The following is a 16516-nucleotide window of genomic DNA, read 5'->3' as shown; positions in this document are numbered from 1 at the left end:
AAACCAAACCAAACCAAACCAAACCAAACCAAACCAAACCAAACCAAACCAAACCAAACCAAACTCCAAACTAAAGACTGCAGTGTAATAGCCCCAGAGATAGTTGAGAGGAAAATACACAATAAAATAAATATATGGTCACAACTTCTATAAACCTTGAGATAAGCAAAAGAGAAGAATGTATACACCTAAAAATGAGACTAGCAATATTGAAGGCATAGTATAGCACAGTTTACACAGAATACATACACATGTAGCCCATTAGTCTTGGGAGGGCACACTCAGTACTCATTACACTCACTGCTGTGTTTCTGCCATAAACACATATGATGATGAGTCCAGGAGAGTCTTTCAGAGTATAGCGGCATGGAAGTAAAGGATTGAAAAAGAAAAGATATCTATCAAAACTGGGTATAGTGCTGGATTGCTGCATTCCCAGGACATGGGAAGTAGACAGGAGGATCAGGAGTTCAAAGCCAACCTCGGCTACAAAGAACAGTTGAGCCTGAGCTACATGAACCCCTATTTCAAAATAAGCCCCAAACTAAACAGAATAGAGATATAGTAGATTCAGATGTTGACATAGCCACATGGCTGTGATCCTGCAAGGATAAAAATGAAGAGAATGCACGGAACAGTAGATTAATTTTGTCAGAGCTTAAGAAGATGCCAGTTTTCCAGATACTAGGGGTTCATCAACAGCGCTTTTTTTTTTCTTTCTGAGGTATACTGGAGGCTGGCCTGGAATTTACCATGTAGCTGAGGATGACTTCTGACTTCTTGCTTGTAGCTCCCAAATGTTGGCATTATGGGCATGCACCACCATGCCTACTATCTCCCTTGAGGAACCTGTGTCTGTACCTGGGTATGTCTTACATGCTGTAACTCTTCTTTGAGAAGCCCAGACTCATGTTCTTGGTCTTTCCTTCTGAGCATCTTTCTCCATCTTAACCCTCATGCTTAAATGAAGGTAATAGTAAAATACCTTGGGCCTGATGCTCATGACAGAAGGAAAGAACCAATTCCCCAAAGATGTCTCTGACCTCCACATATGCACCACGCCATGCATGTACATGCAAACACAGACACACAAGTAAAAACATGAAATTAAAAAAAAACATTTTACATTGTATTAAGCCAAGTGTGGTGGTGCATTCCTTCAATGTCAGCATTCAAAGGGCAGAGGCAGGCGGATCTCTGATTCAAGGCCAGCCTGTTTTACATAGTGAGTTCTAGGACAGCCAGTGCTATAGAGAAAGACGGTCTCATAAACTAACACATTTTAAATCAAACTTAACTCTGTTTCACAAAGAATGGTGCCATTTTAAGATGTTCCAATTGAAATAAAATGTTAAAGCATGCAGAGGGGAATAGACTAGTTACCCATGAGGAAATGGGAACAGAACTGACAACAATCAATGCAACAAGACAACATCTTTATGGTTCTTTAAAAAAAAGATTTATTTTATTTTTTAATTATGTGTATGTGTCTCTGTCTGGGTATTTACACATGAGTGTACCAGCCCCCCGAGGCCAGAAGAGAGCATCAGACACCTGACAGTTGTGAGCAGCCCAATGTGGGTGTTAGAAACTGAACCCGAGTAAGTGCTCTTAACCCCAGAGGCAATTCTCTGGGCCCTATAACTTAAAAGTTCTTAGGGAAATTATTTTGATCATAGAATTCTCTACCTAGCTTCTCTAGCACTCTACCTTGAAGGTAAAATGAAGCTGGGCAGTGGTGGTGCACGCCTTTAATCCCAGCACTTGGGAGGCAGAGGCAGGTGGATTTCTGAGTTCGAGGCCAGCCTGGTCTACAGAGTGAGTTCCAGGACAACCAGAACTACACAGAGAAACCCCTGTCTCGAAAAACCAAAAAAAAAAAAAGAAAGAAAGTAAAATAAAAATGTTCTCAGTTGTTCAGTATCTTTAAGGTGCTTTTTTGAGGCTTTAACAATTATAAAATTACTCAGTGCCTAGATGTGTACACTATGTTTGAAAGTGTTATTGAAGATGTATTAGGATAACATATGACTAAAGCAAGCAGGAAAAACACAGGAAACAGTTCTAGTAAGATGAATAAAGGCACTCGCTGCTAAGCCTCATAATCCCAATTTCGGACACAGGAGAAGGAGAGAACTGACTCCAAGTTGGTCTCTGACCTCCACAAGGCTGTTGTGGCAGGTACACACTTCCTAACACATGATAAACAAACAAATACGCGTAGAAAATTAAAATACATTAAGCCCACAAGATGGCCAAGCATGAGACCCTGAGTTTGATCCCTAGGACCTACAAATCTAATATTGCTTTGGCTGGATGCAGAGTTAGAGATATGAGAGAGACACTACTGCTGTAGATCCCTAAAAGAAAGTAGCAGGAAGGATGACCTCCCCCTGTAGCGGTACTGCCTGTACTCATGACCTGTGACAGAGGCCCAGCTGAAAACATCACTTCTTTTTGTTTGTTTGTTTGTTTGTTTGTTTGTTTTTCAAGACAGGGTTTCTCTGTGTAGCCCTGGCTGTCCTGGAACTCACTCTGTAGACCAGGCTGGCCTCGAACTCAGAAATCCGCCTGTCTCTGCCTCCCAAGTGCTGGGATTAAAGGCGTGCACCACTACCGCCCGACAAAACATCACTTCTAAGGACCATTGAATACTGGTTTGGAAAAGGGTTACTGGACAGACAAAAGTAGGACTTTACTGAGTACTGTATTAGTTACTTTTCTTATTGCTGCAATAGAATACGTAATGAAAACAACTTAAGGAAGGGTGGGTTTATTTTTGGCTCACGGCACAGTCAGTCTTGGTGGGGAAGGCATGACAGCAGGCCAGGCTGCAGCTGCAACCTGGAAGCAGAGTGAGGCAAGCACTGGTGCTAAGCTTGTTTTTTCTTTTGATTCATAGGGGACCCCACCCCATGCAGCAGTACCGCACCCACGTGAAGGAGGATCTTCCTACCTCATTGAACTAAATTTAGACGCTCCCTCACAGACAAGCCCAGGAGCTTGTCTCCTAGGTGAGTCTAGACTATTCATTTATTCATAAGCATTTTGGGAATTCCAAAGTCAAGAGTGAATAAAGAAGGAGGAGAGGAGACGCTAGGAAGAGGAAAGGTACTGTTCCACCTTTAATTCAACCACTTGCAGGCACAGTGTGGAGTGAATAGATTTTGGCATTGGGCATTGCTGAACTGGATCTTCTCTGTCATCAGCTGTGTGCTCTTGAATAATGGAACCTTTCCACGATTTTTGTCTCAGCAGCCTTACAATGGGGACAATAGCTATACCTCTGGGCATGCACACACATGAGCACCTACACATATAAAAGTGCACATACACTATGCACATGACATAATCTCACAGAAAACATCTTAAGAAAGCATTCTGAAGATTGGATAGCCTATGCAAAGTCTTCAAGCTGTTGCCACTTTAGAATGTGCCTTGGAGGTCACAGATCAACTCCATTTTTGGAAACTAGAGAATATCTCCTGAAGAAATAATATTTGAGCAATGAACAATAGAATGTTTGCTATGGGCTGCTAAGATGGCTTAGCAGATAAAGGTGCCTGATGACCTGGTATGACCCCCCGAAAACACATGATGGAAGGGGAGAAACGATTCCCCAAATCTGTCCTCTGGCATCATGTGCATACCATGGTATGTATGTATGCACTAAATTAAAGAAAAGGCAGCAAGATGGTGGGTGTCTAGTACAGCTGAGCTAGCAGCATGAACAAATGCAAGAAAAATGGGGGCTTAAATTTGGTCCAACCACAGAGAGTATTAAAGGATGCATTAGTAAACAAAGTTGCAATGGCCTGTGTGATATAGAGTTTGGAAAAGTAAATGGAATCAGGATCTTGAAGTCCCAAAAACAGAATGGGTTTGATTTTATGACAGGGAACGACAGTCCCTCCATCTTGTATTCTTGCTAGGGCCATTTCAGGTTTAACTAGAATTTGATCTCTATGATGTAGAATTGAACCATAAATTATCCAACCCTATTCTAGAAACCAAAACTCAAGATGCCGCAGCTAACTTACCTTAGCTCCTGTTAAAATGTCTGCTTGTGCAAACCTCCTCCTACAGCTAACACTTTATCATAGCTTTTGTTTAAACGCCTGTTTGGGCAAACCTTCCCCTCTAGCTAACAGATTATCTTGGCTTCTAGCTTCTGCTAAATTGCTTGTTTGTACAAACCTCCTCCTCCAGCTCCTGAGAGACATAACAGTATGCAGTTTTTCTTCTTCCCTCCCTCCCTCCCTCCCTCCCTCCCTCCCTCCCTCCTCTTCCTCCTCCTCCTCCCCTTCCTTCCTTCCTTCCTTCGTTCCGTCCTTCCTTCCGTCCTTCCTTTCTTTCTTTCTGTCTTTCTTTCTTTCTTTCTTTCTTTCTTGCCTTTAAAAGCCCTTTAGTCTATATGCTCAGGGCTACACTTGGGTCCCTAATAATCTTAGTGTAGTGCCAGCTGGCTGGAACAGACTTTCAGTTGGCTATTAACTGTGTCTGAGTGGTCATCTCTGGTAGGCCCCTTGTAACAATTTCTTTTATTTTGCTGCCCCATGTCCTACTGAATAGAGCTGATTAACCAAATAGTTCCATATGCACTCATGTATGTGTAGGCTAATCCACATTTTTTTTTTCTGACTGGAAATAACCAGTGGAAACTTGTTGGAGAGCTTCTGAAATAGTTGTTTTATAAATGAAACGATAGGACAGGCAGTGGTGGTGCACGCCTTTAATCCCAGCACTTGGGAGGCAGAGGCAGGCGGATTTCTGAGTTCAAGGCCAGTCTGGTCTATAGAGTGAGTTCCGGGACAGCCAAGGCTACACAGAGAAACCCTGTCTCGAAAAAACAAAATAAATAAATAAATGAATGACTGAAACAATAAATCTCCTAGTACCATTTCTTTTGATGTCAAGTGTAGGGATCTCGTAATCATAAGTGTATGGAGCAGAGGACTCTGATACAGTAGAGATAATGAAACAAACTCCCAATAGCCAAGGGCTTCAGATAACTTGGTATCTAAGAAAAGCAAAGCCCTGTGCACTGGCAGCCATACTTTCTAGACTTGGGACACAAATCCCTCCTAACTGATACAATGAGGGATATTTGGATTCTTTAGAATTAAGAAAGCTGGTCATGGTCTTGCATGTCTGTATTCTCAGCATTTCAGAGCTAATAGTAGGAGGACCAGTTAAAGGTCATCAACAGCTACATAGCAAAATTCAAGGCCAGCCTGAGTTTACACGTCCATGTCTCAAAAAAATTTAATTAAAAAATAGTGTTTTCCTCAGGCTGGGCTTCACTTATTTTTGCTTTTCTGAAGTCAGAGCCCACAGTGTTACAGACTAAGACACAATCTGGTATTTGGCTGAGGTCAGCCTAGGACTGTGCAAGTCTATAAATGAGCTGTTACAATTCCATAACAGGGACAGATGGACTAAAGTTCACTTCCATGACTCATCAAAACAGGACTGGGACTAGTCTCTTCGATCTATTTATTGTTTGTTCTACTGTAAAGATTTAATGCTGTGACATTAAATCATGACCCCCCCCAGTGTCAGATTAATGGAATGCCAACATCCATGAAGAGTCGCTAACTGGCTTTTACACACATTCAGTAGGACAGACTGGTGCCTTTTGCCAAGTATAAGGTGATTTTGTCTAACTTTTCTGCAGTTAGGTGGGGATTCTAAGGGCTAATTAAAGGTTGGTCCCAATGTCAGGATTCAAGGTACAGTTTCATTCTCTTATACTTGGATATCTTGGTGGCACACTCCTTTAATAATCTTTTGACAATATTCAGAAGAAATAATTTATTTACCCTTCATAAATAGCAAAACAAATCTCAAGTTTACAAGACCAGTATGGGGTTTATATCTGAAATCTCAGGACTTGGGAAGCAGAAGCAAAAGTAATACAAATGCAAGGCCGGCCTGGGTCACACAATTAAACTTCAGTTCAACCTGGACCACAGAGTGAAAACCATCTCAACCCCCAACCCTCAACAAAGCAACTATAAAAGTCAGGTTATAATTTCGATTTTCTTCTGGAATAGTGCATCTCTCTAAACTGTGTTCAGTTTGGAATTTGGAGTCTCTCTTTGATTCAGTCCGTCTTCTTTAAAAACTGTGGAGAAAAAAGAGCTTGGGCATGGTGGTTTTAGCTGGGAGCCCAGTTCACATACATTCCTTGTAGAGCTCAGGGAATCCACAGCTGTATTGGGCACTTCACACCTGACCTGATTGTCCTCAGCCTTCCTTTGAGCCTAGCACAAAAGTGACTCATTTAAACGTCACTGGCTTCCGAACATTCCCCTAAATTCCATAGTCACCCTTCCCTTCCCTTCATCTGGCAGCCTAAGGCATTATTCCCATCATACCATGGTACTATCTGCATTTTTGTAAATCATGTGTGTGCCCATGGAGGCCAGAGGAGGGTTTGGTATCCCCTGGAGCTGAAGTAACAGACCAGGATGCTGGGGACTAAACTTCAGTCCTCTGTAAGGGCAGCCAAGAGCTCTTAATCATAGAGCCGTTTCTTTGGAACTACTCCCATAGACTTTACACTGAAAGATACCATTTTGACAGGTACTTTAGAGAAACAAGTTTCTCAGTCAGCCTGGGAGCAGTAGTTACCCAAAGGTGCTGGCTCTATTATGGTACTTTCTAGCTGTAATGATCCCTTGGGAGAGAGGTTATTTTCTGTTACCAATCAGTTGGCTTTATCTGTGTATCATTCCAGCTTAATGAATGGCTGGGCAAATTTGTACTTTCTCACTCTGAGCTGACTTACTTTCTCAGTCCCTTTTGGCCAAGAGCCATGAAATTCATCCCCCAGAACATTATTTTGTGAAATCCAGTCAATGGAAGGCCATGTAGACAGCTGGATTGAAATCAAGCTTTCCTGTTCTTTTCCTGGTGAGAGGAACTGTAATTTATGTAACAATGACTGAACAGTAGCATTTATGAGTTAAGATAACACATTTGAACACTGCAACACAGACAAATGTAACATGTTTGTTACAAAGTAAGCTTTGTAGTGCACTTTGAAAAGGAGTCAAGTGTATCTAAATTAAACTCAAACAGGCTGTCTTCTCTTTTTTATTTTGAGGAATCCAGAGGCAGATACCTTATGAGAGTAGTAGGTATATCAACCTAGTTTAAAGAAATTTCCTTATTCCCTATAGAGTACTTGGTGATAAGTGGAATCACCCAGGTAATAGCTACTTGGTAAACTGGCTGGTCTATCGTAAAATGTCTATACTAAAGGAAGTTGGATAGACAGTGAATACAAACTCAATAATTGCTTCTTCCTCTCCTGAGACAGGGTTTCTCTGTGTAGCTCTGGCTGTTCTGGAACTCTCTGTATAGACCAAACTGGCCTCCAACTCACAGAGATCCACCTGCCTCTGCCTCTCAAGTGCTAGGATTAAAAGTGTATTCCACCACCACCGGACTAAGTTGCTTTTTTACATTTGAGACAAATCGCAAACAGATTGCAGTCAGGCGTATTATGGCCATACATATTATCGTAGTTGTATTACAGAGTCTCACTATGCAGCCCTGGCTGGCCTAGAATTCACTAGATAGACCAAGCTATCTTAGAACTTACAAAGATCTGATTGCTTCTTCCTCCCCAGTGCTGGGATTAAAGGCATGTACCATTATGTCTGGCTATAGTTTTGAAGATTTCAACAATTTAATCCTTACCTGGCAAAAAGGAAACATTTCTCGTGTTATGAGTAGATGAAATCTGGCTACATCAGGCTGTGATCTAGCCATCCTGTGCTTTATGGACATCATATAGCCTTTGAGATACCCGAGTCTAAGGAGCAATAACCTGGAATATTAGTCTTGTGCTAGGTAACAGTACCAGGCAATGACCTCCTCAATATACCTAGCAAGATGTCTTCCTATAATTTTTCCCCCAGAGAACAAAGTGTCTGGTTTTCAATTGTGAAGAGGTTTCTTGTCCTCAGTCCTCTTGTCCACTGATCAAAAATTCTCTGTTGAAGAAGGACTGTCCTATGCACTATAGGGTCTTCACAGTGCCATTTGCTTCTACCACCCCACATCCCCATACCTGACAAGGAAAGTGCTTCCAGAGGTTGCCAATGGGTCCTCAGAGAGCAGAGCGGCTGCTGCCAATGCCACTGTGTCAGAGGCTATGCTGAAAAGTCTCTCCTTGGGGCCTGTGAATAAGAGCAAAAGTGATTTGGGCAGTGAGAAGTTGAGTAAAATGTAATCTCTTTTCTTTTCCTTTTCTTTTTTAAAATCAAGATAAGGTCTTATTATGTAGGCCTGGTTAGCCTGGAACTGAATTTAGATCAGGGTGGCCTCCAACTTCCAGAGATCTACCTGTTCTGGGATTAAATGTGTGTATGTACCACCATGCCTTAATTTCTTGAGACAAGGTCCTCCTTTATAGCCCAGTCTAGCCTTAAACATACAAATACTTGGAGACGACCTACAACTTCTTATCCTCCCATCTCTATTTCCCACGTACTGAGATTACAGATATGCACTACCATGCCCAGTTGTTAGGGACTGAAGATAGAGTTTTGTGTATGTTAGGCAAAAACTATCAACTGAGCTCCATGCCCAGACCAAGATGTAGTCTCTTCAAAAATATTTAGCTGTAGATATAGAGAAGTATCACCATTATTGGAAAGAAAAGTCAACATTTTTCAAGTGGGAAAATATTAGTGACTTTTTTGTGCTTTTTTTTTTTTTTGGTTTAGTTTTTCGAGACAGGGTTTCTCTGTGTAGCCCTGGCTGTCCTGGAACTCATTCTGTAGACCAGGCTAGCCTCGAACTCTCGAACTCAGAAATCTGCCTGCCTCTGCCTCCCAAGTGCTGGGATTAAAGGTGTGTGCCATCACCGCCCTTTTTTGCTATTGTTATAGTTGTGTTTTTATTTATTTAGCTTTGCTAATGCTCAGAAAAAATACAGAATGGATAGACATATTTATATGTATAGTTGGGGGGGGTAGCTAAATAAAAATCAGAAAGGAAGTCCCAGGCTTTGATTCCAGTTTCTAGTTCATCTTTACAGTTTGGACTGATTCATGATAGAGGTGGGAAGGGAAGGCACACACATGATAGAGGTTGAAAGGACACCTTTCAACTTTCCCTACCTAACTGCTGGGTTTACAAACTTGTGAATTTGCTGAGTGTGGTGGCACACACCTTCAATCCCAGCACTCAGAAGGCTGAGACAGGAAGAGCTCTGGAAGTTGGAAGCAGCCTGGTTGCCATAGTGAGTTTTAGGTCTTAACAACAATGAAACAAAATAACAAAGAAAACAATCAAGAAGCAGCTAGTCAATTTCTCTGGACCTTGATGATGAGACGAGCAACTCTGGTCAGTACCAGCAGAACAGAAGTAACTGGGAACCTGGGATCCTCTCTTGGGGTAAAACACAATTTATTTACAAGGACAGAAAAAGCACTGGGGAGTAGGAACATGTCACAACAGTGGGGACCTTCATTTTACTTACCTTCATTGCTGCCCCCTCCCCCGCCTGCACGTGCCATGCACGTGTCGTACACATGTCCTGTGGAGACCAAAAGAGTGCACTGGATGCCCTAGAGCTGAAGTTACAGGCAGCTGTGAGCCACTTCATGGGCTCATGCTGGGAATTGAACTCTTGTCCTTTAGAAAAGCAGCAGGCCCTCTTAAGTACTGAGTCATCTCCCTTGCCTCCAGCCCTTCTTGATTTCTATCTTAGAGTATTCTAGCACTGCCTTTCATTGACAAGGTTACTGAAACTTGAAAAGGAAGCAACTTTGTAGACACCTACAATAGCATTGTATGTACTATTAGGAACACATTTCCTTTCAACTGAAGGTCCACAATCGCTGACAAGTATTCAAGTTATTTGATTTATATACCAGTGACCTAGGAAGACTAAATTCCTTTGATTGGTTAGTCTCCCATAGTTTCCTCCTAGCCCCTCCCCACTAAACCTCCGGGCATAAAGAATCCTTACAATAGTTTTGAGTTCAAAGATGAAAAGACTGAAGCAAATCAAACTAGTATTTCTATTTAACTAATCTAATATGCCTTCCTATTTGTTTGTTTATTGTGGTTTTCTGAGACAGAGTTTCTCTGTGTACCTCTGGCTGTTCTGGAACTCCATCTGTAGACTAGGCTGGCCTAACCTCTGTGTAATCCCTGGAGCCTGAGGCAGGGGGATCATTATGAGTTCAGGGCCAGCTGAGTGGAGGTGGAGGATGTTGAGTAAAGGAAGACAGTGGCTGGGCGGTGGTGGCAAGCGCCTTTAATCCCAGCACTAGGGAGGCAGAGGCAGGTGGATTTCTGAGTTCAAGGCCAGCCTTGTCTACAGAGTGAGTTCCAGGACAGCCAGAGCTACACAGAGAAACTCTGTCTCGGAAAAAAAAAAAGGAAGACAGTGGTTGCTACTGTCTTAGTTTTGGTTTTATTGATGTGCAGACACACCATGACCACTGCAACTCTTATAAAAGCAAACACTGAATTGGGGCTGGCTTACAGTTCAGAGGTTTAGTCCATTATCATCATGGTGGGAAACATGGCAGTGTGCAGGCAGACACAGTGCTGGAGAAGGAGCTGAGAGTTCTGCATCTTGATCCACAGGCAGCAAAAGGAGTCTCTATGTCACACTTGAGCACAGGAGACCTCAAAGCCCATCGCTCACAGTATCACACTTCCTCAAACAAGGCCTCAAACAGTGCCACTTCCTATGGCCAAGTACTGAAACACATGAGTCTATGGGGGCCATATCTTTCAAACCACTACACTGCCTTAGGATAAAAAGACTATGCGGCCTTGGAGATAGCAATAACCCAGGTGCCTAAGAAAGGTATATTTCAATTCCTAGCAGGTGTAAGGAGGTGGGGTGTGCGTGTGCCGAATTTAATGTTTTCTTTGTCTCCTAGATCCAGCAACTGTAGTATCACAAAACACCTTGTTTACTGTGTCTGGTAGCACTTGACATAAGCAATGGGACCCTCTCCTCATCCTCTCCTATGAGAGCAGAAAGTTCACAGTGGCATGACTGGATCCAAACTACTTTGTGATGCTGCTAAAGCAGGATAGCACAGCCTTTCAGCTGGGATAATCTCCATGGGACTATGATGACGAAAGCAGGAGTGTGAGTGGCTCACCGGAGCCACTTCCTCATCTGTGCACCAGGACAGCCTCATTTCAATCTGATTGAGAATTAAGGCCTGGAGTTGCTGGGGACGGAGCTCAGGTGCTGGAGTGCTTGCTTAGCAACTACGAAGCACTGGATCCCATCCACTGCAATTCATAAAAATAAATACTTGCTATGATGGTGCAGGCCTGGACTGGGAAATAGAATGATCAAATAGATGTTGAAGGTCATGCATTCTAGGCCAACATATGGAGTTTGAGGCCAGCCTGAGCTACAGGAAAACCTATCTCAAAAGACAAAGTGTGGAGCAGAGACTGAAGGAAAGGCCATCCAGAGACTGCCCTGCCTCGGAATCCATCCCATATACAGTCACTAAACCCAGACACTATGGTGGATGTCAAGGAGTGCTTGCTGACAAGAGCCTGATATAGCTGTCCCCTGAGAGGTTCTTCCAGAGCCTGGCAAATACAGAAGCAGATGCTCACAGCCAACCATTGGACTGAGCACGGGGTCCCCAATGGGGTCTCCAATGGAGGAGTTAGAGAAAAGACTGAAGGAGCTGAAAGGGATTGCAACCCCATAGGAAGAACAATAATATCAACCAACCAGACCCCCCAGAGCTCCCAAGGACTAAACCATCAACCAAGGAGTACACATGGAGGGACCCATGGCTCCAGCCACTTATGTAGTAGAGGATGGCTTTGTGGGGCATCAATGGGAGGAGAGGCCCTTGGTCCTGTGAAGGCCCAGTGTAGGGGAACGCCAGGGCGGGGAGGCGGGAGTGGGTGGGTCGGAAGGACAACACCATCATAGAAGCAGGGGAGGGGGGGATGGAATGGAGGTGGGGGGGAGGCTGGGAAAGGGGACATTTCAAATATAAGTAAAGAAAATACCCACTTAAAGACAAACAAAACAAAACTCAATCAAACCAAAAGTGAAACTAAAACCACCACCACAAAGGAAACAATGGAGGAGCCCCTGGCCCTGGGTCTCAAATCATTTTGCATAGTGGTTTTAGGAGACTTGGCTCAGTCAGGAGACTTGAGGGCACTGGCACTTGGCCATCAGCTAGGCTGTTGATGATGGCTCTGCTGTTTACTGTGCTGAGATTTGCTTGGACCCTTCCTGGAGAGAGGCCCTGTAATCTTTCAGAGCATCTGGAGTCTTGTAAATTTCACTAGTTTCCTGTATATCAGTAGCTTTCTGAGTCTGAGGAAACTTACATCTCTCCAGAACTGAATGTTTCAATTCAAAGGAAATAAATTAAAACAGAACCACAGGTGGGCTACTCGTTAACAAAGAAACAATGAGGCAAGGGAAAAATTTATCTCCTAAGAAAGAATAATTAGATGTTGTCTTGATTCTGTCTTTTTTTTTTTTTTTTTGAGACAGGGTTTCTTTATGTAGCCCTGGCTATTCTGGAACTCCGTAGACCAGGCTGGTCTCTAACTCAGAGCTCTGCCTGCCTTTGTCTCCTGAATACTGGGATTAAAAGCCTGCACCACTACACCTGGCCAATAGTTAAGATCCTAAATGGGGCCTTCTGTTCTTTCAAAAGTGCCTCTTTTTCTTCTTTTATGTTTGCTCATTAGCAACTATCCATTTCTAGGATATTTAATTGTAGCATAGCTAGAAAAATTAATGTTCTAAGCCTAGGATTTTTTGAGATAAGACCCCACTGTGTATCCTTTTTTTTAAAGATTTATTTATTTATTTATTTATTTTATGTGAAGAGAGCATTGGATCCAATTACAGATGGTTGTGAGCCACCATGTGGTTGCTGGGAATTGAACTCATGACCTACTGGAAGAGCAGCTAGTGCTCTTAACCCCTGAGCCATCTCTCCAGCCCCCCCCCACTGTGTATCCTTAACTAGCCTAGAAATCCCTATGTGGACCAGGCTGGCCCTGAGCTCACAGAGCTAGCTCTGCTTATCTTCACGTCCCACCTTAATAGTTAATTTCCTTTTACCCACAAATTGGCGAGACTCTCTCTAGGTAGAACCTTACTACCTAATAAAATACAAAAAGGCAAGGTTTGTGACTGTTTATACAAGAAAACACAATTGAAATCCTATAAACATCATAGAGAACTATAAAGTATTTGAGAAGACTCTATGGATCATCTTATACAACCATCTTTTGTATGTAACACCCAAAATGTCTTAACTGAAGTCAACATTGTTTTCAAAAGAGAGAAAAAAAACTTTCAATAAGACAAGTCAAAAATGAAAAAGAAATGGCCTGATTCTAGCTGACACGAATATATTGCCTGTTCCTCATGAAAATTAAAAAGACAAGCTATGACCTTATATCAGTATGATGGGTATTTTCGGTTGTTAACTTGACTATATCTGGAATGAACTGCAATCCAGAAATGGAAGGCACATCTGTGATCCAGATCTTGAGACTGGAAGATAGAGGCTTCTGACCCAGATCTTATGGGACAACACATGCTTTTGATGCAGAATTGGAGGCATAGTGGCCATGAAAAGTTAGCCTTTAATCCTAGAAGATCGAGGCAAGCAGATCTCTGAGTTCCAAGCCGGCCTAGGACAGAGCAAGTTCCAAAACCAGGCGTGGTGGTACACACATTAAATCTGGGCCACACCTTCTGCTAGAGGCTTACATAAGGACAATGGAGGAAGGCTCTCTCTCTGCCTGCTTGCACTTATTTGCCAGCACATCTGTTGGAACCTACTTCTTCAAAATTCCAGCTTATACAGAAGGCCAGTTGAAACACCTAGCCTCATGGGACTGAGCAACTACTAGATTCCTGAACTTCCCATTCACAGCTGCCCATTGTTGGGTTAGTTTTACTGCAGCCTATAAATCACTACAAGAAATTCCCTTAATATATAGAGACATTCCATAAGTTCTGTGACTGTAGACAACCTTGACTAATGCAGTCTTCTAGAATGGCTATGAACAAAAAGAACAAAAATGATGAAGATGGTGAGCAAAAAGAACCCTTGTATACTGTTGGTAAGAATTCAAAATTCCTACAGCCATTTTGGAAAACAGCATAAAGGACCTAAAATTATAAAGAGATTACTAAATGAGACAGCAATTAAATTTTCTGGGTATACATTAAAAGAAAATGAAATTACTATTCCACAGAGATATCTGCACTGCTATCTTTTTTTTCTTTTCATTTTGGGACATGGTTCTCTGTGTAGCTTTAGCTGTCGTGGAACTTAAGAGATCTGACTGCCTCTGCCTCCTGAGTGCTGGGATTAAAGGCGTGTGCCACCACCACCCGGCTAATACTTCTTATTTTTGAGACAAGGTCTCATATAATCCACATTGGTCTTGAACTCACTAGGGTGTTGAGAGTATCTTTCGCTCCTGGTCTTCCTGCCTCTTAATTCCAAAGTGATTCGACTACAACAGTACATTGGACAAATATAGCATCATCCATAATAGCCAAGATACAGAAATCACCCGTGTTTATCAATGGAGAGAAATCAAATGGATAGAAAAGATGTAGCTGAGTGGCAGAGAGTGCTAGGCATAGTACTATCGAGGTCCTATGCTTGATTGCCAGCACACCCACAAAAAAATGTGTCAGTGTTCTAGCATTCAGGAGGGAGGCAGGAGGAATTTAGCTTAGGGTCAGTTTGAGTTATACTGTGAGACTTTAGACATGTGTACTGTATATCATACACAATGAAATGTCACCTGCAACAACATGGATGGATCAAGAGGACATTATATATAGTCAAATAAGGCAGGCACACAAAGCCAGTATCTCTTCTCACTTTAAGTGGAATCTTAACAAGTCCAATTTATCAAAGCAACAGTAAATAATTTTTATCAGAGGCTATCAGAGGCTGAGGGCAAAGAAAAGGGAAATGTTTCCCAAAAGATACAATGTTTCAGTTAGGCAGCAATGTGTTATAAGGTGATGTTAGTTGATGTTAGTTAATATCTCAGATACAGAATAACAGCTCTTATATAGATAAGAGTGGATTTTAATTGGACATGGTGTGCACACCTATAACCCCAGCTACTTGGGAGACTGAGGCAGGGGATCACAAGTTATCAGTCTAATTTAAGTAGCAAGTCCCAGGTAAGCCTATGTCATTTAAGGAGGACCCAAGTCAACAAGAAATAGCTGGGGATATAAAGGCAGAATGTTTGCCTACTACAGGCAAGGATTTGGTTGGGTTCAATCCTTAGTTCTGCCAAAAGGCAGTGTGGTACAGCAGGAGGTGGTGGTATGGTAGCTGTCACCACAAAGAATACAGTATGAAAGGTGATCAAAATTAAGGAGTCTGACTTGTTCATTTGGGAGTGTATTCATGCACTATATCTCATAAACATATGCAATTTAACACTCTACCCCATAAATACACGATTTATCAATCTGAAAAATGGGTGAGGTAGTGCAGGAGCTTGTGATCCCAACTACTTTGAGCTCAAGAGCCAAAAAGGCCAGCCCAGACAGCACAGTGAGACCAAGAATCAAGAGCACTGCAATTGTACAAGTGGAGAACAAAGAGAATTGTCTAACCTTAGGATCAGCTTGAGCATCTGTTACACCTGCGAGAGATGAAGCTGCAAAACGATGTTTAGGTAGGGTCACAAAAATAGACGCTTTTAACAGTGAATTTCTCCGTGAATTGTGCGTGAGAATCGCTAGGCTACTAAACAAAAAATAAAAATAAACGCACACACAAAAAATCTCGAAGCCCAGACATCACGAAATTGCTTCCGAATCTATGGAGGTGGATGGAACTCATAGACATTCTTAAAGGCTTGCAGTTGATTTCAAACGGAAGCCAAGATTAGAAAACAGACGAAACGTGGATTTTTGGAGAAAGAGGCAGTAGGGAAAGATGAAAACCCAGGCAGGACAGGGCGGCTACTGCAAGGCCAGGGACAAAAGCCAAGAGTACCAGCAAAGGATTTAAGGACTACATGTGTTTCAATGATGGGCTTTGGGTGACAGCCTAGGCGCGGCACACAGAAGACCGCACTCAAATGACGTTATTGTGCCGTTGCTCCTGTCCCACAATTTAAAAAAAAAAAAGAAATTAAGAAAGAAAAAAGACTGTAACGTTTTCTCCCACGCGTCGCGCCAGAGTCGCCTACGGGGAGAGCGCCCGTTGGACGGTCACAACGCGCGGTCACCACAGGCCTCCTTTTGAGGCCCCAAGAGGGGAGACGGGAGGCTTCTCCGCCAACCCTCCTCCGTTCACCGTCCCGAAGTGGTCGCCTAGGCGGGGGAAAAGGAGCGCTTAGGGGCTGCTGACGTTACTGTGACGCGGCTGCTGGACTGGCGGCGCGGCTTCCGGCGCCGCGCGCCCACCACCACCCCCTTTCCGCTTTCCCGCCCACGCACCGCCTGGCTCCGCCCCGCTCCCACGCACCCCCT

The 16516-nt window shown here is 43.0% G+C and overlaps 1 long non-coding RNA gene across 2 annotated transcripts; it reads right to left on the bottom strand.

Annotated features, from left to right (window-relative positions):
• Positions 1-5799: 5799 nt before the first annotated feature.
• LOC114633883 lies at positions 5800-16347 on the bottom strand. Of its 2 annotated transcripts, none has more exons than XR_003713255.1 (3): positions 15653-16347; positions 8084-8192; positions 5800-6915 (listed from the first exon to the last, which is right to left on the bottom strand). It is a non-coding gene; the product is annotated as an uncharacterized LOC114633883 (long non-coding RNA). The 2 variants fall into 2 exon arrangements; XR_003713256.1 differs by having other exon boundaries at positions 5800-6127.
• Positions 16348-16516: the final 169 nt, after the last annotated feature.

Source organism: Grammomys surdaster, unplaced genomic scaffold (genome assembly GCF_004785775.1).
Source record: "Grammomys surdaster isolate TR1022 unplaced genomic scaffold, NIH_TR_1.0 776, whole genome shotgun sequence".
Taxonomy (NCBI): Eukaryota; Metazoa; Chordata; class Mammalia; order Rodentia; family Muridae; genus Grammomys; species Grammomys surdaster.
This window is presented reverse-complemented; position numbering and strand designations above follow the sequence as displayed.